The sequence below is a fragment of the Mustela erminea genome, chromosome 5 (assembly GCF_009829155.1).
Source record: "Mustela erminea isolate mMusErm1 chromosome 5, mMusErm1.Pri, whole genome shotgun sequence".
NCBI lineage: Eukaryota > Metazoa > Chordata > Mammalia > Carnivora > Mustelidae > Mustela > Mustela erminea.
Genome location: NC_045618.1, coordinates 132795982 through 132820106, shown reverse-complemented (window position 1 = coordinate 132820106; position 24125 = coordinate 132795982). Strand labels below are relative to the sequence as shown.

Genomic DNA, 24125 nt, shown 5'->3' with positions numbered 1-24125 from the left:
TTAGCGATGTATTGGTGACTGGATTTGATTAAGGAATTTCACTACCTCCCATCTTTCCTCCTTCGATATAACTGGGCCTTTTCTTGTATTTAGTTCGATTGCAAATCAGTCGGAAAAAAATTAAATGCTATGCTCAGTTGACCTCTGGTAACTAGTAGGTTTTGGTGGATGGAATTTTGCTTTTTAGTGGATGGAATTTTGCTTTTTAACTTGGCACTCAACTGTACATTTACCACTGGGTCTGGGTGATCTCTCTGGGGAGAGTGGAATTGATGGATCCTTTTGCTGCTAGTCCCGGGTGGCCTGTCAGGAGAGCAGGTGTTGCTGGGGTGGCTCATGCATTCAGGAGTCATAGTGCAAATCTGATCAAGGCATATATTCCCCAGACCACTCAGGCTAGTGTCTCTCATGGGGAAGAAGCCAACATTGGCCTCCTATGCTTTTTTTTTTTTTTTTTTAAAGAAAAAGAAAGAAAGAAAGAAAAACTAATTATCAACCTACAGCAAATGTCATTCAACTGAAATCCCTGAAGGGTAAAGGCGTAGGTGACAAATGTTCCTGGAGAGAGGGTTGAGCTGTCACTTGTCTTTTTAATGGATCGCCCATGTTTGGCTATAGAATCACATGCTATTTCTCCTTATTGTGTGTTTCATCTGAAGAAATACTGAATATCTGGAGGCACAAAAGAATTGTATAATTTCTGTAAACCCTTTGGGTTTGAGCAGAATCCTAGTATCAAGGAAGATGCTAGGGCATTCATTTTACTGCTCTTAAAGTATTCAGGGGACTGTTGTCTATTGACTTAGTTGTCCCTGATACTTCACCTTTTTTGTCTTACTTTTGATTAGAGTCTTTACATTCCATTTTGTCGGCTTCGACTAACTGTGGGCATTTATCTGTGCCTTGTTCCAACGGACAGAGGAACAACGGGGTGAAGTTAGAGGTTTGTTTTCTGTGGTTTGTTTGTTTGATTTTTTGTTTTTGTTGTTTTGTTTTGTTTTTGCCACAGCATTAAGGAAGAACTTCCCAAATGTTTAGAAATTAAATGGATTCTCAAAAAGTACCAAGGTCCCTATCACTGGGAATACTTAGGCAGAGCTCTTCAGCCCTCTCTGGAATGTTACCAGATGCTGTTCGGGATTAGATGGGAGCTTAGATTAGGTGATTTCAAATACCCTTTTCAACCAAGAGAGTTAAAGAACCTATTCTTTTTGCTTTCAACAGCAAAATAAGTTGCTGGTGTCCATGTTCAGTTGCTGTAGTGTTGAGAATGTGAGAGAGTAAAGTTAAGACTGGGAGATGAGTTCGGTTATAGTTTGAATCCGGGGCATGATGGACAAGACCTCAAGAAAGGCAGTGGTGAGGCAGAATGGGTGGCTGACTGAGCTGTTTGGGCTAGAGACTCCACAAGATTGAGTCACCAGATGAAGACGAGAGTGAAGGGAAAGGACCCAGGATGTTCTTCCTAGGTGTCCAGATGAGGTGATTCAGTGGTGTCCTCCCATTCTAGAACCAGAAGACAGACAGCAAAGCAGGCTTGAACGGGAAAGATGAATGTAAATAAAGCCAGCATGGTCTCTAAGTTGCTGTTATGGCAGTAACCATTCTGGTTGCCTTTCTTTGGATATAGATTCTAATTTATCCACACTTTTCTTAAAATATGACAGTGAAAATTGAATACAGTACTCTGTGGGCTGTTCCCTGAGCACTGTACTGTGGTTTCCTTTGATCTGGAAACTGCTTCTTTTAATGGAAACTAAGATTTGTGTTTGTTGGTTCGTACTTTCCTCTTCCAGAGCTAGCCCATACTGCACTTGAAAATCAACCAAAAACTCTAGGTTTTTCTGTTATCAAATGATGTGTCTCCTTCCATCCTGCATAGTCCTTCTTTTAAATTAAGTATCATATTTTAAGGCACCTGGGTGGCTCAGTGGGTTAAAGCCTCTGCCTTCGGCTCAGGTCATGATCCCAGGGTCCTGGGATCAAGTCCCGAGTTGGGCTCTCTGCTCAGCGGGAGCCTGCTTCCCCCTCTCTCTCTGCCTGCCTCTCTGCCTACTTGTGATGGCTGTCTGTCAAATAAATAAATAAAATCTTTAAAAAAATATATCATATTTTAGATTTATCCAGTGTAAAATTTCTAGCTTCGGTCTCTTCATACACTTCTGGGAACCTGTACTTCCAGGCTGTATACTTTCCTCTAACCTTTATCTGTGGGATTTCTAAGGATGTACCTCATTTCTCTCTCCCAGAGTATCCTATGTCTTGTCCTTTTCTGTGACTGCCATCTAGAATGCCTTGGCCTTCCCTTTCCACTTGTCCATATCTAATTCACACTTGAGACACAATTCAGGCTTAATGCTATGAATTTTCGAAGCCTTAGTAGTGCTTGGTCGTGCTTTTTACTTTTTGGGGCTCCTATAGCACTCATTCTTTACCTGTATTATAATCCTTATCATACTTTGTCTTAATGGTTGTTTATTTGTTGGTCTATTCATTCTTAGAATATCTTTTGTATTGGGGCCCCTGGGTGGCTCAGAGGGTTAAAGCCTCTGCCTTCCGCTCAGGTCATGATCCCGGGGTCGAGCCCCACACTGGGCTCTCTCCTTGGCAGGGAGCCTGCTTCCTCCTCTCTCTCTCTGACTGCCTCTGCCTACTTGTAATCTCTCTCTGTCGAAAAAATAAATAAAATAAAATTTAAAAAAGAATACCTTTTGTATTATCAAAATAAAGTCTTTGAAGGAGGGATCAAATGTTTACCTTACTTGTCCTGGCAACTTAATAAGCTCTTGTAAAGGTAGATAAACAAGTTTTTGCACTTCCTGAAATCTTTATCACCTTTGTGTTCATTAAGGTTTTTACAGATTGTCCCAATAATTATGTAATAGCTTCAAATTCCATCATACCTTTCAAATAGGAGTTTTGTTATACTGAAAAGCTTCTTGCTGCCCTCTTGTGAAAAGCTAGGTAATACTTCCAATTAACAATGTTCAGAAAAGTTAAGTATAGTTGACTTTTGAACAATACAAGCTTGAGCTGCCCAAGTCCACTTATACATAGATTTATTTTTACAGTAGAGTACTGTAAATGTATTTTCTCTGTCTTACGATTTTCTTTCTTTTTAAAAAAAAAAAGATTATTTATTTATTTATTTGTCAGAGAGAGAGATCACAAGGAGGGAGAGAAGCAGGCAGAGAGAGAGGGGGAACAGGCTCCCCACTGAGCAGAGAGCCCAGCTTGGGGCTCGATCCCAGGACCCTGAGATCATGACCCGAGCAGAAGGCAGAGGCTTAACCCACTGAGCCACCCAGGCATCCCTCTTACAGTTTTCTTAATAACATTTTTTCTAGCTTACTCTATTATAAGAATACTGTATTTAATATATGTAACATACAAAATATGTGTTAATCGGCTTGTTTATGCAATCTGTTATCTGTTAAGGCTTCTGATCAACAGTAGGCTATTAGTAATTAAGTTTCAGGAGAGTCAGGGTGCCTGGGTGGCTCAGTCATTAAGAGTCTGCCTTTGGCTCAGGTCATGATCCCAGGGTCCTAGGTTCGAACCCCACATCGGGCTCCCTGCTCAGCCTGCTTCTCAGCCTGCAGGAAGCCTGCTTCTCCCTCTCCTACTCCCCCTGCTTGTATTCCCTCTCTTGTTGTCTCTCCCTCTCTGTCGAAAATAAATAAATAAAATCTTTAAAAAAAAAAAAAAGGCAGAATTCCTAAGTTTTATAAAAGAAAAGTTTTCAGGGAGTCAAAAGTTATATGTGGATTTTTGCCTGATATTGTTCAAGGGTCAATGTAATTTTCATCTACATTTTACTAAGACTAGCCTTTTCCACATTTTTAGGATTTTTTTTTTCATTTTTAGGGTTTTTATATCTTCTTCAGATTCTCAAGCCAATTCACAATTACTAATGAGTGTTTCTTCCCTTTTTGTGTGTATCTAAGATAAATATGAAATATTAATTTACTTGATTACCTGCCAGAATTTATAGTGCTACATTTTGCCAAATTACATCTGACAAAAGAAAAATAAAAATAAGTCTTGGTGAGGTGAACTCCACAGTATCTTATTTAACATTTTACAAGTGGTTTTGGAGTTTGAATGTTCCATTTTCTTTCTGACTAGAAACAAAGAGATTAAAAAGATTGGGGGGGGCACCTGGGTGGCTCAGTGGGTTAAAGCCTCTGCTTTCGGCTCAGGTCATGATCCCAGGGTCCTGGGATCGGGCCCCGCATTGTGCTCTCTGCTCAGCAGGGAGCCTGCTTCCTCCTCTCTCTCTGCCTGCCTCTTTGCCTACTTGTGATCTCTGTCAAATGAATAAATAAAATCTTAAAAAAAAGAAAGATTGGGGGGGTAGTTTGAATGAACTTGATAGTAAAAATAAAATGATGAGTAGTCCATACTATAAGCTCTGCTTCTCTTCCTTCCTTTCCTAAAATTGAGCAATCTTCAGTCCCTTTCCTTTTCTGAAAACCCATTCTTTCTGCTACAAATCCCAGGGAAGATACTAAGCATTCTGGACTTATGCCTATTGTTAAAATCTATATGATATACAGAAAACATCTGTCATCCTACTTAGTCATGAAAGACTGGATATTTTCTCCTTGAGACTGGGAACAAGGCAAGGATGTCTGCTTTTAGCATTTTTATTTGATGTTTTACAAGAAATCATAACTGGTGAAATAAAGAAAGACAAAAAATTAAATGTCTACAGATGGGAAAAGAAGTCAAACTGTCTTTATTCAAAGATGATATGATTGTTTACATAGAAACCTAAGGAATGTACAGGGTGCCCAGGTGGCTCAGTCAGTTAAGCGTCTCCCTTCAGCTCAGGTTATGATTCCAGGGTCCTGGAATTGAGCTCCAAATCGGGCTCCCTGGGAGCTTGCTTCTCCCTCTCACTCTGCCTCCCCTTCCCCCGCCAAAACAAAAAAATCTTTTAAAAAAATTAACCTTGACCTTTACCTCACAACATAAGAAAATGAATGTAAAATAGGTAACAGATGTAAATGTAAAACCTGAAACTGTAAAACTTCTACTAGAAAGCGTAAGAGGAGCACTTGGGTGGCTCAGTGGGTTCAGCCTCCGCCTTCGGCTCGGGTCATGATCTCAGGGTCCTGGGGTCAAGTCCCACGTCATGCTCTCTGCTTGGCGGGGAGCCTGTTTCCTCCTCTCTCTCTGCCTGCCTCTCTGCCTACTTGTGATCTCTCTGCCAAATAAATAAATAAAATATTTTTAAAAAGAAAGAAAGAAAGCATAAGAAAAAATATTCATAGCCTTGGTATAGCCAAAGATTTCTTAGGTAACAGAGGCAGCATGAACCATAAAGCAAAGCTTGATAAATTGTACTTCTTCAAAATTATAAACTTCTGCTCTTTAGAAGATACTGTTAAGAAAAACGAAAAGACAGGGGCACTTGGTGGCTCAGTCGGTTAAGCGTCTGCCTTCAGCTCAGGTCATGATCGCAGGGTCGAGCCTGGGATCGAGCCCCGCATCAGGCTCTCTGCTCAGCAGGGAGTCTGCTTGTCCTTCTACCCCTCCCCACTCTGTTGTGTGCTCGTACTCTCTCTCTCAAAAAAATAAAGTCTTAAGAAAATGAAAAGACAGATCACAAGAAGACTGACAAATCAGCAGAGCCTGGGATAATATATTTGCAACACATACACACTCAAACCTCATTCATGGATTCTGTGTTTGCACATTCACCTATTTGCTAAAATTAAAACCCCAAAGTCCGTATGCGTGGTGCTTTCATGATCATTTATGGAAATGCACAGGGTGGCAAAAATTGTAGTTGCCCTACATGCATGCTCCCAGCTACTGTCAAACAAAGTGGTCCTCTGCCTTCTTGTTTTAGTTTTCATACAAGTGTCACTTTTGTGGCCTATTTATTGATCTAGTGCCACATATTTTGCATTTTTATTCTTTTTGTTGATGATTTTGTGATTCAGAACAGGTCCCATAATACAAAGCTGAAATGAAATCTGTGTTCCTAAGTACAAGGTTGTGATAGTGCCTAGCGGCAAAAATACATGTGTGAGGTAAGCTTCATCCAGGCATGAGTTATATAGTGTTGTTGGCAGGGAGTTTAATGTCAGTGACTCAGCAATATCTATTAAATTAGTTGTCTTTACACAGAAACAATGTTTTGTGTTGACTGGTTGACGAAAATGTTGTGACCAGCGGCTTTCAGGAACCTAGCCTGTTATTTCCCATAGGAGCAGTGGCTCAGTATTTGCTAATTCACTGTTCATGGTGATATTATAGAACATAACTACCTAGAATAATGAGAATCAACTGTACTTGGTGAGGGACTTTACGCAAAATGTATTTTTTAGTTTATTTGATAATAGAAAGATGAATAATCTAAAAATGGAAGATTAATAATGGCCAAGAAGCATGTGAAAGTGTACTTAAAATCATTAGTCATCAGGGAATTGTGCAAATTAAAAACTACAATGAGATACTACTACATGCCCATTAGGATAGCTCAAATTAAAGATGCATGATAGCAAGTACTAGGGCGGATGTGGAATAACTGGAAACTTCATATTGCTGATGGGAATATAAGATGGTATAGCCAGTTTGGGAAAGTCTGGCAGTTTATTATAATGTTAGACATACATTCACCATCTAGTCTTACAGTTCCACTCGTAATTTTGTACTCGAGACAAATAAAAACATATGTCTGTGTGAAGACTGTACAAAATATTCACAACAGTATTTTTTTATAGCCGTAAGTTGGAAGCATCCCAAAGGCCTATCAACAGGTGAATGAGTAAACATTTTATTGCATATACACACTATTGAACATGACTCAGCACTAAAAAGCAACCAACTGTTGATACATACAACAGTATGGGTGAATATTTAAAACGTTATGACGAAGAGTACCTACTATATAATTTTATTCAAATGAAATTTTAGAAAAGGCAAATCTAATCTGTAGAGACAGAAAGTAGATTAGTGATTGCCTAGGCCTGTGGTGATATTGGGGTTGATATCAAAAGGATATAAGGGAATGATTTCGATTGATATAAATATTCTGTATCTTGATTACATGACATTTATGCAATTTTAAATATCAAACTATGATTAAAATGGGTACAATTTATTATATGTAAGCTAAAGCTCAAGAATTAACTTTCAAAGAATGTGTTAGTTGAAATTTATTTTGAATTTTGAGGGGAGGATTTGGGGTCTTCAAGGGAATGTCTACACATCCCCTGATGGGACACATTTTATAGAACAGTACTTGAATAAATACATCTATCTCTCTGTTATCTTAAATGTGCTTCTGAAAAATTACAAAATGATTTTTATTGATTTTAGTAGGAAAAACTGTGGTGCATTCCATCCTAACCTAAGATATCCAAACAAATTTTGTAGGTAGAAAAATGTATAAATTGAACAATGACAATAGGTTTAAGTAATAAAATTTGAGTTTCACCAAGGTGGCTCAGTTGGTTAAGCACCTGGCTTTGACTCGGGTCATGACCTTGGTTCTGGGATTGAGTCCTGCATTGGGCTCCCTACTCAGCAGGGTGTCTGCTTCTCCCTCTCTCTGCCCCTCCCCTCCACTTGTGATCTCTTTCTCAAATAAATGAATAAAATCTTTTAAAAAGGATAACTTGAAAGTATGTAAATACAGATTATATAACAAACATAATGTAATGAAACTTGATTGTGTTTACCAAGGGAAAAAGAGAAGATTTGATAGGGGGCAGTAGTGGAGATGAGTGTGAGAGCATCATCTTTTGGAAGATGCATTTTTTTCTTGCTGCACCATATTCCTCACTAATTTTTCAACCTTCTGGGGGCTCAAATTTTCTTGCACTCAGACTGCACTTAAAGTCATAGCAGAAACATGAGAATGGTTAAAATCGCATGGAAATAGTTCAAGTGCAAAGTAATTAAAGAATTACAGATGATATTATCCCATCATCCCTCTTTCTTGGCACACAAAGACAAAGCAGATGTTGGGTTCATTCAGATATGGGCACACAACACAAATGTGGTCCATGTGATGTTTCTGATTGGAGAACTGGTGGTATTGAATAGAATGCACCAATCTGAAATCACAGTTTTTATAAAATGATTACATAAAAACAGAAGTCTGTTGTGTTTTCTACACCAGAAACAAGTAGAATATAACACAGTTTTAAAAGATAACTTCCGGGGTGCCTGGGTGGCTCAGTGGGTTAAAGCCTTTGCCTTTGGATCGGGTCATGATCCCAGGGTCCTGGGATGGAGCCCCACATCGGGCTCTCTGCTCAGCGGGGAGTCTGCTTCCTCCTCTCTCTCTCTCTCTCTCTCTCTCTCTCTCTCCCTGCCTTTCCCCCTACTTGAGATCTCTGTCAAATAAATAAAAATCTTAAAAAATAATAATAATAAAAATAAAAGATAACTTCCCAATTTAAGAAGAACTTAAGATACTTAAGGGTTTGATCTACCAAAAATTTTGTAAAATCTTTATGGAGAAAATTGTACATTTTACTGAGAAACATTAAAGAAAACCCAAGTAAATGTCATGAACTAGAAAGAAAACAAAAGCCATTATACTAAAAACTTTTTTTTTAAAGTTACCTAAAAAGTAGTAAACAGGTATTATGTGAGTAAAGAGTGCCTTTATGTAGACCCGGAAATAGGAAAGTGAATTTAGATCCAGTATGCTCATATGTCTTTTACTGTAACTCTTTTTTTTTTTTTTTTAATTTTTAAAAACTTTTTATTTAAACTATTTCCAGTTAGTTAACATACAGTGTAATACTAGTTTGGGGTGTACAGTTTAGTGATTCAATGCTTCCATACAATACCCTGTGCTCGTCACAACAAGGGCACTCCTTAATCCCCATCATCTCTTTAGCCCATCCCCCCTGCCCACCTCCCACTGGTAACCATCAGTTTGTTCTCTGTAGTTAAGAGTCTGTTTCTTGGTTTGCCTCTTTCTTTTCTCCCTCCATGATCATTTGTTTTGTTTCTTATATTCTACTTATAAGTAAAATCATCCAGTATTTGTCTTTTTCTGACTGACTTATTTTGCTTTAGCATATACTCTCTAGCTCTATTCACACCCTTGCAAATGGCAAGATTTTGTTCTTTTTCATGGCTGAGTAATATTCCATTGTATATATCTATATACCACGTCTTCTTTATCCCTTCACCAGTTGGTATTTCCATAATTTGGCTATTGTAAATAATGCTGCTGTCAACATCAGTGAGCATGTATCCCTTTGAATAAGTGTTTCTGTATTCTTTGGGTAAACACCCCTACTGTGATGACTGAATTGTAGGGTAGTTCTATTTTTGACTTTTTGAGGAACCTCTGTGCTTTTTTCCAGAGTGGCCATACCAGTTTTTGTTCCCACCAACAGTGCCAGAGGGTTCACCTTTCTTTGAATCCTTGCCAACACATCTTGTTTTTTGTGTTGTTGATTTTAGTCATTCTGACCGTTGTGAAGTGATAGCTCATGGTAGTTTATATTTGTATTTCCCTGATGATCAGTGATGTTGAGCATCTTTTCATGTGTCTGATGCCCATCTCTATGTCATTTTTGGAAAAAATGCCTCTTCATGTGTTCTGCCCATTTTTTAATTGGATTAGTTGTTTTTTGGGTGTTGAGTTATATATCACTAATTCTTTTCCCCAAAGATTTATTTACGTATTGAGGGCAGGGCAGAGTGAGAGAGAAATCCAAGCTGACTCCACACTGAATACAGATCCAAACGTGAGGCTCAATCTCACAGCCCTGAGATCATGACCCAGGCTGAAACCAAGAGGCAGATGCCTGATCAACTGTATCACCCAGGTGCCCCTATATCACTGTAATTCTTAAGACAAATCTAATTCACATCTCTTGGGAAATTTTTTTTTGTCCCCATCATTTTTTTTCATTAACATATAATGCTCTTGGGAAATTTATACCTGGAATGTTTGGAAAACAATGCTGTTTCTTATCGCTGGAATGCTTCGTCTCTTTTCCTAACCCTATTCCTGTGCTTCTGTACATTGCTGTTACAGCCAGTATAAAACTGTTCAATAAATGATATCTGTATCTCTAGTCTGTGAACTCCTTTAGGTCAGAACCATGGGAAGATACTGTGGCAAAGTAGCTAAGAGTACAGGCTCTGGAGTTAAGGCATGTGGGTTCTAATCCTGCCTCTACCACTTAATAGCTGTGTAAACTTGAGCAAGTTAAGTAACCTTTCTCTGCCTCATTTGTAAAACGGGAATTATAAGTGGTACCTATTTGTTGTGAGAATTTTGAATAATGGTAACACATGTTTAGTACTTTGAATAGTACCCAGCATATTAATCACCACTCAAAAATGATGGCGATTGGGATGCCTGGGTGGCTCAGTGGGTTAAAGCCTCTGCCTTCCGCTCAGGTCATGATCTCAGGGTCCTGGGATCGAGCCCCGCATTGGGCTCTCTGCTCAGCAGGGAACCTGCTTCCTTCTCTCTCTCTGCCTGCCTCTCTGCCTACTTGTGATCTCTGTCTGTCAAATAAATAAATAAATAAAATCTTTAAAAAGAAAAATGTTGGCGATTGTAGTCTTAACCATTCAGCAGCACAAACTCTTCACTGGGTGTGCTTTACATTTTGAACAATGTGTAATTAACACATAAACATTACAGTGAGGTCAGTTAGATGAAACCTAGGACTGAGCCGGTTATGTGATTTGTGGAGCAGGATACAGCTTGTTCTAAGTAAGGAGTCAGAAGCATGATGTCATGTTAACACCGAGGAAAGACGGTACTTACCAGAACAAGTGAGAACTTTGCCTCACAAATATATTAAGAATGGAAGAATGTGTTCAGGTCAGAAAATTATTCTACTCAAATAGCCACACAGGACTGAGGAACAACCAAGTGACTAGTGTGACAGTTACGGAGGTTCTTAGGGACCCAGTGAGAAATTATACCATAGGAATGATTGTGTTAATTTCTAGAATGATTACCTGAATCTTTTAATCTCTTCAAAATGTGAATGTGGGGTGCTTGGGTGGCTCAGTGGGTTAAGCCTCTGCCTTCGGCTCAGGTCATGATCTCCGGGTCGTGGGATCGAGTCCCACATCAGGCTCTCTGCTCAGCAGGTAGCCTGCTTCCCCCCTCTCTCTCTGCCTCTCTGCCTACTTGTGATCTCTCTCTCTCTCTGTCAAATAAATAAATAAAATCTTTTTTAAAAATATGTGAATGTGAACAGGTGAGCATTACGAATGTATAAAGCTATGTCCCATAAACATATATTGAATGAACCAATTTTTAAACAGAAACTATCAACATTATTATTCTTAATATCTTCAGAGCATAACACTATAATGAGCACACAGTCTACAATTAAATGCTTTTGTGCAAATGAAGTTACCTACATTTCTCATGATGTGAGTGAGGATTGCTAATTCAGTTATTGCATTTAACCAATTATTTACATGTACTGAGGATTACTTAGTTTTCATAGCAACCTTAATCTTTCATTTCGTGGATTTTGATGTGTTTAAATATATAGCTTTGTTCAATGTTTTTGCATTTAATGCATTTGCATTAATCTAATCTACTTATATTAAATCTAATTGCATTCTGACTTCCTGGGATGAATATTTAGTCATTAAACAAAAGGAACATTTTTCAAATAATTATTCATACTGTCTAAATAACCTAAGTACTGTAGTTATTTTAATTCAAAATATAGTTTCTTTGCTTTCTAAAAGTACATCATAAATACAAATTCTGATGTTATCTGAATTTACACAATTGAATTTATGAAGTATATTTTCTCTTGAAGTGTATGGCAGTAATGTTCCAATGCCCAGATCTTTTATCAAAAACATTGATTAGTTAGGTTTTCAGTCACTTTTTTAGTAAGAACAAAGTCAGAAGGAAAGGGCTATTTTCCTTTGTGCTGTAGGTAAGAACTGGATGCCGGTGTCTTTAGGAGAGAAACTCAGGTTCTATTGCCTTGCATATTCTCTGTGTGAGGTCTTTTTATGAAGAATTTTACTTGAGCCCAAGGAGCTTTTACACTTACGTGTTTAATTTTGACACAGCTGTACACATCTGCTTATAAAAGCAGATTTACTGAGATATTTTCCACATACTGTAAAATTCACCTGTTTAAAGTATATAAGTCGGTGAGTTTTTAGTATATTCACAGTCATGTGCAACCATCATGACAGTCTAATTTTGAAATATGCCCATCACCCCAGAAAGAAACCCCATGCCCATTAGTTAGCAGTCTCTCCCATCCCCGACTCCACTCCTCCAACTGGCTTTAAGTAATCACTAACCCACTTTTTGTCTAAGGGTGTCATTCCTTTCTTTTCTTTTTTTTTTTTTTTAGGATTTTATTTATTTGACAGAGAGAGACACACACAGAGAGAGAACACAAGCAGAGGAAGTGGGAGAGGGAGAAGCAGGCTTCCCACTGAGCAGGAAGCCTGAAGTGGGGCTTGAACCCAGGACTCTGGAGTCATGACCTGAGCTGAAGGCAGAGGCTTAACGACTGAGCCACCCAGGTGCCCCCCAGGGTTCCGTTCCTTTTTATTGCCAAATAGTATTCCGTTATATGGATATACCACATTACTCATCAGTTGATGAACATTTGGTTATTTTCAGTTCTTGGATATTATGGTAATGCTGCTATGAATATTCATGTACAAGGTTTTGTGTCATCACCATTTTAAACTTTCTTTTAATGTGAGGATGTATATTATATCTTAAGATTTGCATTGGAATTCCCTGGGTATAATTTTAACTTAGTATAACATATATCATCCAATGATCTAAGTACATTTTGCTAAACTAGTAGGTAACTCAACCATTTAGTAGTCTCTCCTTTGTCTTTTGGAGTCACTTAAAAACTGAGTGAGTGAAATGCCCTGTTTGCTTTCATCACTCTCTGTGCTGGATCCCATTTCAAAGGACTCTGGAGTTTGATACTTTATATCCTGATCTCGATTGGAGAAGAATGGCTTATTGTAAATTCATTTACAGTTGGTTGGCTATTTGGGGGCATGAAAAGCTGAATGACAACATTAGGTCATATCCTCTGTTTTGTTAGTTTTAATCTTATATATTCTCGTTTTTGTTTTTCTGAAAGAATTTATAGACTTTGTAATGCTGAACAGCTTCTGGCATATAGAATTTAATTTCTGTGTTGACATTAACCTCAAAGATAGGTCATTAAACTTAAGCTGAACTTGGGCAGTCATTAAGAAAGTAGTTCAGAGAACTACTAGATTAGATTAATAGTAAGAATATTTAAGTGTCTTACTCACATTGTCTCTGCCTTTGACACAATTCTGGATCTGGAGGTTTATTTATTAGAAATAGGACCCCATAATCTAACCAGAGCTAGATTACTTGCAACTTACTAAGTAGTCTTTATTAAAATAAACTTTTAGCAAATTATGGGAGCTAGCTTTTAAGTCTCTCTACCTTCTGAAAACATGAGGTTCAGTCAGATATGTTTGGTTACAGAAATGCTAGTTTATTGAAATCAACACGAGTATAGAGGAAAAAACTGATTTAAAATTTGGCTGTTTCACGGAATTAGATCAGGTTGATCTTAACAAGCCCAAGGATTTTTAGTTCATTAAGATAGCATTATCCCGCCTGGACTTTGTAAAGCATCTATTTCTTTCAAATAAAAAATAAAAGTATTTGAGTAAAGCTTTTTATGTAAAAGCATGGTAGATGTCTCCATTTTTTGGAAATCCTGTGAAAACTTCAGTCTGGGGAGGACACTGGACAGATAACTTAATTGTGTTTTGGTTGTTGACTGTCACAGTTTTTTTGCTCAACAGAATATGATGAAGAATAGTTAAAAGTACCTTAGTTTCTGCCAAATTTTAGATAGACCAGATTCATTATTTGTGGTTTAATTTCTTAAAAGTAGGGCCATGTTTTATACTACTTTGGTAGCTACAAGAAATCCCAAACAGTGCTGGGAATTAAGCAGGTACTTAGGACTTTTAAGTAGGTACTTAAGGGTTTTAAGATCTATTTAATAACATTCAGTTGCATTTTGCACCAGTGGCCTAGTGGAAAGCTTTTAAAAAGGAATTGTTCTTAGCTTGTCTGGGTGTTCCTAGGTAGTACATTTCTAAAGGCTCAGTTCAAACATCACCCCTTTTTTTAAAGCTTATTCTTGCCCATCCAAACCAAACCATGTGCAGAATTAAGTATGCCCATGTCTGGTCTCTTAATGTGTTATAAGCTGCTCTTACAGCTTTCATGAAATTGTTTGATAATTGTTTATTTTCTCGTCTGTCTTCTCTCAAGATTCTCAAGATTAAGGATTGTATGGTAACCTTAATACTAAGCATAATCGTGACAACAGAGATAGAGCTAAAGTCTTAGTAAAAATTCTAATCCCATGGGGGGCACCTGGCTGGCTCCGTAGGACATGCAGTTCATGATGTTATGGTTGTGGGTTCAAGCCCCAAGTTGGATGAGGAGCCTACTTAAAAACAAAGTTCTAATCCTAAGGCTGAATATTTTAATTTATCCCATTGTTGCTCATATTTTCTAAAAGATACTCTCTTCAGTTTTTAACTTTTAACTTTCAGATCGTAACTTCCATATAATAAAACCATGCTTTCTCTTTTGGTAATGAGCTAGAACCACAGAGAACTGGAGACAAAAATCAGAAAGCCTGGATAATGTAGATTGGTGGTAGTCATACTGTAGCATCCATCAGAATCACCTGACAGGCGTGTTAAAACATGGATTCTTGAGCCCAGTCTCTGGAATTTCTGATGCAATAGATCTGGGATGAGGACGTAAGAATTTGTGTGTCTGACAGGTTCCCCAGGTGATGCTAGTGGAGTCGGCCCAGAGACCAGACTTTGAGAACCACTGATATAGATTGCAGATTCTAACTAAGCTATCTGAAAGACCTCCAGTATATTGAAATGGAGCTGTTCTGATCTTCCCACCTAGCCCTCTTTTTAAGGTCTAGGGGAAAAAAAGTACTCCATGATTCCAAAGCTCTCTCCAGGTATCTACACAGAGCACAGTTAAGCTGTTAATGAGCCAGCTTTGGTCCCCACAGAAGCCAGGAGGGGTTTTCTGAAGAAGATTGGTTAATCTCTTTTGGTGTCTCATCATCTGCAATTGTAAGAGTATATGTGAGCGCACAGTAGGAACTTGTTGACTGCTTGATGAAGCTAGTTTAGAACTCTAACCTCCTGGTTTTGAAACCAGGGGTCTAGCATCTATAAGACGCTTCTTTTTGAGGCGCCTGGGTGGCTCAATCAGTTGAGCTTCTGCCTTCAGCTCAGGTCCTAATCCTGGTATCCTGGAATTGAGCCCTGTGTCAGGCTTCCTGCTCTGCGGGGGAGCCTGCTTCTCCCTCTCCCTCTGCTTCTTGCTCCCCCTGCTTGTGCTCCCTCTCCATCAAATAAATAAAATCTTAAAAAAAAAAAAAAGATGCTTATTTTCATTTTACTTCTGTATTGGTTTGAATGCAACTAAAATTAATGAAAAAATACTTAAATTTATTATTAATCGTTATGTCTAATTAACCAGATTTCCCCATCATATTATTTTGAATTAATTTATTTTTAATTTAAATTCAGTCGATTAATGTATAATGTATTATTTGTTTTAGGGGTACAGGTCTGTGATTCATCAGTCTTCTGTAACACCCAGTGCTCACCACAATGCATACCCTCCCCAGTGTCCATTGCTTAGCCACCAGCCACCCCGTCCCTTCTACTTCCCTCCCCTCCAGAGACCCTTGGTTTGTTTCCTGAGATCAAGAATCTCTTACAGTTTGTCTCCCTCTCTTGTTTCCTCTTGTTTCATTTCTTTCTCTCTTCCCCTATGATCCTCTGCCTTGTTTTTTAAATTCCAAATATCAGTGAGATCATATGATAATTGTCTTTCTCTGATTGACTTATTTTGCTTAGCATAATGCCCTCTAGTTCCAGCCACATCATTGCAAGTGGCAATATTTCATTTTGATGACTACATAATATTCCATTCTATAAATATACCACATCTTTTTCCATTCATCTGTCAATGGACATCTGGGTCTCTCCATCATATTTAACTACATTGATTACCCATAAATTGTGGGGTTTTTATTTTTTTTTAAAGATTTTATTTATTTATTTGACAGAGATCACAAATAGGCAGACAAAAGCAGAGAGAGAGGAGGAAGCAGGCTCCCTGCTGAGCAGAGAGCCCGACATGGGGCTTGATCCCAGGACCCTGGGATCATGACCTGAGCCGAAGGCAAAGGCTTTAACCCACTGAGCCACCCAGGGGCCCCAAATTGTGTTTTTTTAAAGATTTATTCATTTAAGTAATCTCTGCACCCAGGTGGGGCTTGAATTCACGATCCTGAGATCAGGAGTCTTATGTTCTTCTGACTGACCCAGCAAGGTGGCCCTACCCATAAATTTTTTTTTTAATTTTTTATTTTTTATAAACATATATTTTTATCCCCAGGGGTACAGGTCTGTGAATCGCCAGGTTTACACACTTCACAGCACTCACCAAAGCACATACCCTCCCCAATGTCCATAACCCCACCTCCCTTCTCCCAACCCACCTCCCCCCCCAGCACCATAAATTGTTTTTAAGATGCTATATTATTACTTGTACTGTCAAGGTTTTTTTCACTTAATACGTGTTTATTGTATGTTAACTATGTTTTGGTTAAGCTCTGGAGTTTCAGTAATGCACACTATTAGGCAGTAATATGTAATTTTCTGGTTGAGGATATTTTTGTGTTCTAATAATTTTAAATTAATAATTCATGAATATTGTAAATAAGATTATTTAGAAACATTATAACCAAGTATTCAGTGTTGGGGGGGGGACCCAGAAGATTAACTAGCTGTTATTTCTAATTGGAAGGAAAATGAACTACCATATTACTTCCCAAATAGACATGCCATACAATCAAGTTCTTACCTGATTGTTATGTGGTTTTAAAAGAAATTCATGGTCATATGAAGGCAGTAATCGTTGTACCTATGTATTACTACATGATTTTAGAGGAAAAAGATTTTTTAAATGAAAGCCTACTGGATAGCTCCTGTATATTGTACATTTTTTCTAAGTCCATCAGGGAAATCATCTTAAAAGATCTCATCCATTGATGAATTTATTGTCTGGTCAGGTTGAGAACATGAAACGTATGAACGTGAAACCACAGTGCAAACAATTAAAAATCAAATTATCAGCTAGAACAAGTAATTTGTTTTACATCGTGTAAATCATCTATGAAGTAAAAGGGTGTCCAAAGTGAAGTAGGATCGGTGAGGTCATCATTTATATACACAGTTGTTGACAGTATGAGAGCAAACTAGTTGAAATTTCATTGGACTAGTGAAAGTTTAGATTAAGCTATCTCTTTTCACAACTTGTTAACTTTTGGACTGACAGCTTGAAGTTAGTCTTGCTCCCGGCCTCTAAAGGTTTTCCTGAGAAGATTCAGTAAATGAGTAACCAAGGACTCATTCTCTCCACCTCCCAGAGAATTTTGTAGAAGCAGAGTATCGAGCCAGAGAGCACCTCTCATGGCTATTTTATGAATAAATTGAAAACAGTGCTCATAGATTTGTCAGTTTGATTTCTTAAATAATTAAGAGAGAGAAAAGTTGGAGGGCAGCTGCTCCTTTTTAGGCTTAACTTGAGTTAGATTTGGTAGACTTTAAAATATATATAATCTGCTTTTGATTGCTTGTTCATGTGTAATTTTTTCCTCATCCAAAGACTTTAACGTTGGAGATAAACATTCGTGACATGAAAAGTCACCCCCTTTCTAAAGCGTTCCCTGTCCATCCATTCCCAAGCCCTCTGCAGAGTGAATTACCCAGGTCTCTGTTCCCTGGCTTACTCTTCATTATATTATGATATGTGGTGACAATGAGAAAAGGCTGTATATCCAGAGAAGCATATTTTTATTATGGAGATTTTCTAAGCATGTACTAACTAAAGGAGAGAGAATGCTGTGATGGGCTCACATCCCCATCTTCGTAATTCTTGTTTTACCCCTACTCCCTTGTGTCATGCTGTTTGTTATATTCCTCTTGTTGGCTGGAGTATTTTAAAGGAAATGCTAACAGAGAAGGCCTTTTTCTTTTCTTTTCCTTTTCCTTTCCTTGTTCCCTCCCTCCCTCTCTTCCTTCCTTCCTTTCTTTTTTTAAGAAAGCTTTTTTCTTTAAAAAAGGAAAAAAGTTGGGGGGCGCCTGTGTGGCCCAGTTGGTTAAGCAGCTGCCTTCGGCTCAGGTCATGGTTCCAGGGTCCAGCTTCCTGCCTGCTGCTCTGCTTACTTGTGCTCTCTCTCTGTCAAATAAATAAATAAAATCTTTAAAAATAAACAAATAAGGAAAAAAACAAAAATAAAAAAATGACACCTTTGGGGTGCTTGGGTGGCTCAGTGGGTTAGCAGTTAAGCGTCTGCTTCAGCTCAGGTCATGATCCTCGGGTCTTGGGATCAAGCCTCAAGTTGGTCTCCCAGCTCAGCGGGGTGTCTGCTTCTCCCACTCCCTCTTACCTCCCACCCCTGTCTGTGCTCTCTCTCTTTCTCAAATAAATAAATAAAATCTTTTTTAAAAAACCCACCATTAATATACTGAACAAAATAAAATAGTTCCATGGGGTGCCTGAGTGGCTCAGTGGGTTAAGCCTCTGCCTTCGGCTCAGGTCATGATCTCAGAGTTCTGGGATCGAGTCCCGCGTCTGGCTCTCTGCTCGGCAGGGAGCCTGCTTCCTCCTCTCTCTCTCTCTACTCTCTCTCTGTGCCTACTTGTGATCTCTCTCTGTCAAATAAATAAAATCTTTTTAAAAAATAAATAAATAATTTTAAAAAATAAAAAATTATTGTGGATGTTTATATTTGATATGTTTCAATCTACTAGAATCATTATTCTTTTTAACACTCAAAACTGTCCTGCCTTTGGTGACTGAATACCCCTTCAGGCTGCCTTCTGTGTCGTTTGACATGACTGCTGTGATTTTTGGTAATTTCTTGCTTTCAGCATGTCAAGTTAGCCCTGGTTCATGTACTTCCTCAGATTTGGAATCTCATTCATTTCTCTAAGGAGCGCTGGTTCCTTTTAGTAGAAATACAAGTACTAATGGTATTCATTGCTACTGGGCTGTCATTGCTTCTAGGCCTTTTCCATAGACAGGGTTGGTAAATAAGTTTTGGTTTGTTTGGTTTCTTTTGGGGTTTTTTGAAGATTTTTTTTTTTTAATTTATTTAAGAGAGAGAAAGAGCATGAGCAGGGAGAGGCAGAAGAAGAGGGAGAAGCAGACTCCCTTGCTGAGCAGGGAGCCCGATGTGGGACTCTATCCCAGAACCCTGGGATCATCAAAGGCAGATGCTTAACCACCTGAGCCATCCAGGCTTCCTGGTTTGGTTTTTTGAAAAGAGAAAAGGAAATTATGTTCCTACCAATATGCCCAGTTCAAATTAAAGATGTTATAAGGTTTTTATTTAATGTATTTAATTTTATAATAATATCTCTTTTCTTTTAATACTGAAAAGTTGTTTCCTAGTAATTAACATAATTATTTGCTTTAAACCACAATAAGACTAGCATCAAAAGACTTAATTACATGTAACAAGACTGTTGGATGCCGTTTAAGATTTCTCTGCTTCTTTTATACCCTTATCGTATATACTTGGGATGTATAATCAAAATGTCTTTTTTTTTTTAGATTTTATTTTATTTGTTTGAGACAGAGAGAGAGCAAGAGAGCATAAGTGGGGAGGAGAGGCAGGGCAGAGGGAGAAGCAGACTCCCTGCTGAGCAGGGAGCCGGATGTTGGGCCTTTATCCCACCCAGATCCTTGGGATCATGACATGATCCTAAGGCAGACTTAACTGACTGAGCCGCCCCAATCAGAATATTTTTTAAGGGTACCTGGGTGACTCAGTGGGTTAAAGCCTCTGCCTTCGGCTCAGGTCATGATGCCAGGGTCCTGGGATCGAGCCCCACATCGGGCTCTCTGCTCAGTGAGGAGCCTGCTTCTTCCTCTCTCTTTCTGCCTACTTGTGATCTCTGTCAAATAAATAAATAAAATCTTTAAAAAAAAAAAAAAAAGAACGTTTTTAAAAATTAGTTAATTATACTAGTACTAAATAAAATTAAATGTAAAAAAATAAAATAATTTAAGCTTTTGTACTATGTGGTTATGCAAACTTTATAAAGTCAAATCATTTCAATTTGTAGAGATTGCTTTTTTCTAATTTTGTTAGAATTTTGTTTTCAGTATATAAAATATTTATATGGTGTACCAAAGAAAAATGTATGGGGGCCCCTAGGAGTCCAACTCTTGATTTTTGGCTCAGGTCATGATCTTAGGATCATGAGATCGAGCCCCATGTTGTGCTCCATCCATGCTGGGGCATGGATCCTGCTTAAGATTATCTCTCTGCCCCTCCCAACCTCTATAAAAAAAAAGAAAGAAAAGAAAAACATATAAAATAAGGTACATTCAAAGTGTCTACCTTCCATCTCTGTTTCTTTTCCCTCTTATATCCATCCCTGAGGTAACCATCTTTATTAGTAAAAACTAATAACAAACCTAATCCTTCCATTGTTTCTTTTGAAAATAAGTAAATGTGCATGTGTGTTTTCCCCGTTTCCTAACTTTCCACATAAGATTACATGCTATATACAGTCTTCTGTACCTTACTTTTTTTTCCACTTAACAATATGTCCTGAAGATCTCTCCGTAACAATATATAAATATTTTTATTCCTTTTTATACCTGAATTCTATCAAAAGGTGTCCCCTCTCTAAAGATAAATACTTGTTTCCAATCCTCAGTTATTACAAATAGTGCTGAAATAAATGGAAATATGATTACCCTATTTAATACTTATGCTGGTGTATTTTTAGGATTGCTTCCTAGAAGTGGAATTGCTGGGTCAAAGGGTAAAATGCATATGTAGTTTTAGTAGAACAAAAATTTCTTGTACAGAATGTTTAATTAAGAATTGAAAAGGAGGGGCACCTGGGTGGCTCAGTGGGTTAAAGCCTCTGCTTTCGGGGGCGCAGGTCATAGTCCTGGGATCAACCCCCGCATCGGGCTTTCTGTTCAGCGGGGAGCCTACTTCCCTCTCTCTCTGCCTACTTGTGATCTCTGTCTGTCAAATAAATAAAATCTTACAAAAAAAAAAGAACTGAAGAGGAAAGAGTGCCTGGGTGGCTCAGGTGGTTAGGCATCTGCTTTCAGCTCAGGTCATGATCTCAGGGTCTGGGATGGAGCCCCGCATCGGGCTCTCTGCTCAACGGATAGTGTGCTTGTCCCTCTCCCTCTACCCCTCACCCCTGCTGGTGCTCTCTCTCTTTTACTCTCTCTCTCTCAAATAAATAAAATCTTGTTTTAAAAAAAGAATTGAAGGGGCGCCTGAGTGGCTCAGTGGGTTAAGCCTCTGCCTTCAGCTCAGGTCATGATCTCAGGGTCCTGGGATAGAGCCCTGCATCAGGCTCTCTGCTCAGCGGGGAGCCTGCTTCCCCCACCTCTCTCTACCTGCCTATCTGCCTACTTGTGATCTCTGTCTCTCAAATAAATAAATAAATAAATAAATATTGAAAGGGAGGCAGAGTTCCTTTTTCCTGATATATGAATACATTATTTCATACATGAAGTAGATACGTAGTTGGCTGCCTACTGGGTGGCTGGCATTGTTCTAGTTGATGGTGATACAGCGGGAAGTTCTACAGAACTTCATGGAGCATGAAGAGAAATAAACAAAGGTAATTGCAGATTTTGGTGAGTGCTATGAAGGAAGTAAATGGGTCGATGGGAAAGAATGAGAGGACTCGCTTTGGATAGGGTGGTCAGGAAGACCTCTCTGAAAAGGTGACTTCTGAGCTGAGACATGAAGGATAAAAATGATCAGTGCTGCCATTTATTGACTTCCCTACTATATGCCAGGCAGCATAAAGGATTTTCTTGCATTATTTTATTCCATAGACTGCAAAGTCTACTTTATAGTTCGTGTTTTACAGATCAGAAAACTGATGCTCAGAAAAGTAAATTACTTGCTCAAGACCTTGAATCTTAGGAATAGGGGCCAGGATTTGGACCAAATCTAGGCCTAATTCCAAAGCCAGGTAAGACATACCCTTTTCCTGTGTTGCATTACCTCTTAGACAAAAAGAAATTGGTGAATACTAGTTAATGTAGTAAATGGTTTAATTTATTTATTACTGAATGGTTATAATTTCAGAGTACATACACTCATTTTATTTGGGAATATTTGTTACATAAGAAAACAGACCTTCTTGTCCAAACTAAATGAAATCATTTCAATATCTGTTTTTATTGTTTTTGATTTAACAATGGTTTTATGTTTAAAATACCTTAGCAAAAATATCATCCAGATATTTCTAACCTATTAAAATGATACACCTTCTGAGTTTCCTTTTTGTTTTGTTTTTTACTTCACAGATATTTGTTAAAACTTATATAAAAGATATTTTAAAGTGTCTGTTTAAATTAACTTTAGTAAGTGAAATAACCAGATTGTTCAGGATTCTGTAAATAACCATAAAATGAATCTTGGGGGGAAATTTTTTTTCTTATACAAGCACTTACTGAGCACTTAAATGTATTCTCTGAAGTATTACAACAACTCAGTCAGGTCAGTAGTGATCCGCATTTTATAGATGAAGGAACTGAGGCACAAAGAGGCTACCTAATTTACTTGCGATCACCCTTTAGTAAGTGATAGTTTTTAGACCTAAAGTTCAAATCCTACGCAGTCATTGATTTTATATCCTAAGTATTAAAAAGGTCATCTCAAACAATAAGAAAGTAGGAAACTATTATTATATTCTTCCTTGCCAGTAAGTTAAGTCCATACTATTGTCCAGTGAACCATGCATAAAGACTCAGACATTTGCTTTGGTGTCTTAAACTAGAACTAGTTTAGCAGTTAAAACCCAGATGCTAGTAATCCAAAGGGGCACGTGCACCCGAATGTTTATAGCAGCAATGTCTACAATAGACAAACTATGGAAAGAACCTAGATGTCCATCAACAGATGAACGGATAAAGAAGATGTGGTATATATACACAATGGAATACTATGCAGCCATCAAAAAAATGAAATCCTGGCATTTGCAGCGACGTGGATGGAACTAGAGGGTATCATGCTTAGCGAAATAAGTCAATTGGAGAAAGACAACTGTCCTATGATCTCCCTGATATGAGGAAGTGGAGATGCAAGGTGGGGGGTTTGGGGGGAGGAAAAGACTAAATGAAACAAGATGGGATCAGGAGGGAGACAAATCATAAGAGACTCTTAATCTCACAAAACAAACTGAGGGTTGCTGTGGGGAGGAGGGAGGGAGAGGTCGGTGGGGTTATGGACATTGGGGAGGGTATGTGCTATGGTGAGTGCTGTGAAGTGTGTAAACCTGGCGATTCACAGACCTGTACCCCTGGGAATAAAAATATATTATATGTTTATAAAAAATAAATAAATAATGGGGAAAAAAAAACCCAGATGCTAATTTTACAAACAAGGCCACCTCTAACAATATTAAAATAATGGTATTATTTCCTGGCTTCAAGAAAAATTCCCCAGTAACTATAGGAATGCTGTGGCATGAAGACAACATCTTAAATCTCTATGCAAGTCATACACAAAGTGTTATGGCAGTGAAAAACTGTGGTGTGAATAATACCTCCTCACAGCCCAAGACACGTGATGTATCTTGAGCCACAGTGTTTGTTGGATTTTGTAATTTCATGAGCAAGATTTGTATTTTTTTTTTTAAGTTCTGTATTTCTGTGTGGTCCACTTGATGTCAAATCTGTATTCTTAGATTGTAAGGTTCCATTAAAAAAAATAAATAATCTCAGCCCCTCCTCCCTCCACTCCCCCTCCCCCCCACACTCATTTTGTATAATATGGTAATGATATCACCGTTGCAGTAATTACGGGTCATCTTCATTTCTTTCATCTCTGCCTGTTCTGATGGCTTCATTCCTTTGACGGAAAAGATTTGGCTCTGGGTGCTATGATTATTTTGTTAAGCGTTATTCGAATAGACAGGAGTGAGAGAAATTAATCAATCCAAATGCAATTAGCATCATGTTTAACCCAGTGATGGACGTCTCAAGGTGAAACAGCTAG

General features: G+C 38.2%; 1 protein-coding gene across 6 annotated transcripts in view; it reads left to right on the top strand.

Moving 5' to 3' along the window:
- Positions 1–24125, top strand: part of LIN52 (lin-52 DREAM MuvB core complex component) — a 142604-nt gene that overhangs the window by 86125 nt on the left and 32354 nt on the right. The gene's annotated exons all lie outside the window — the stretch shown is intronic.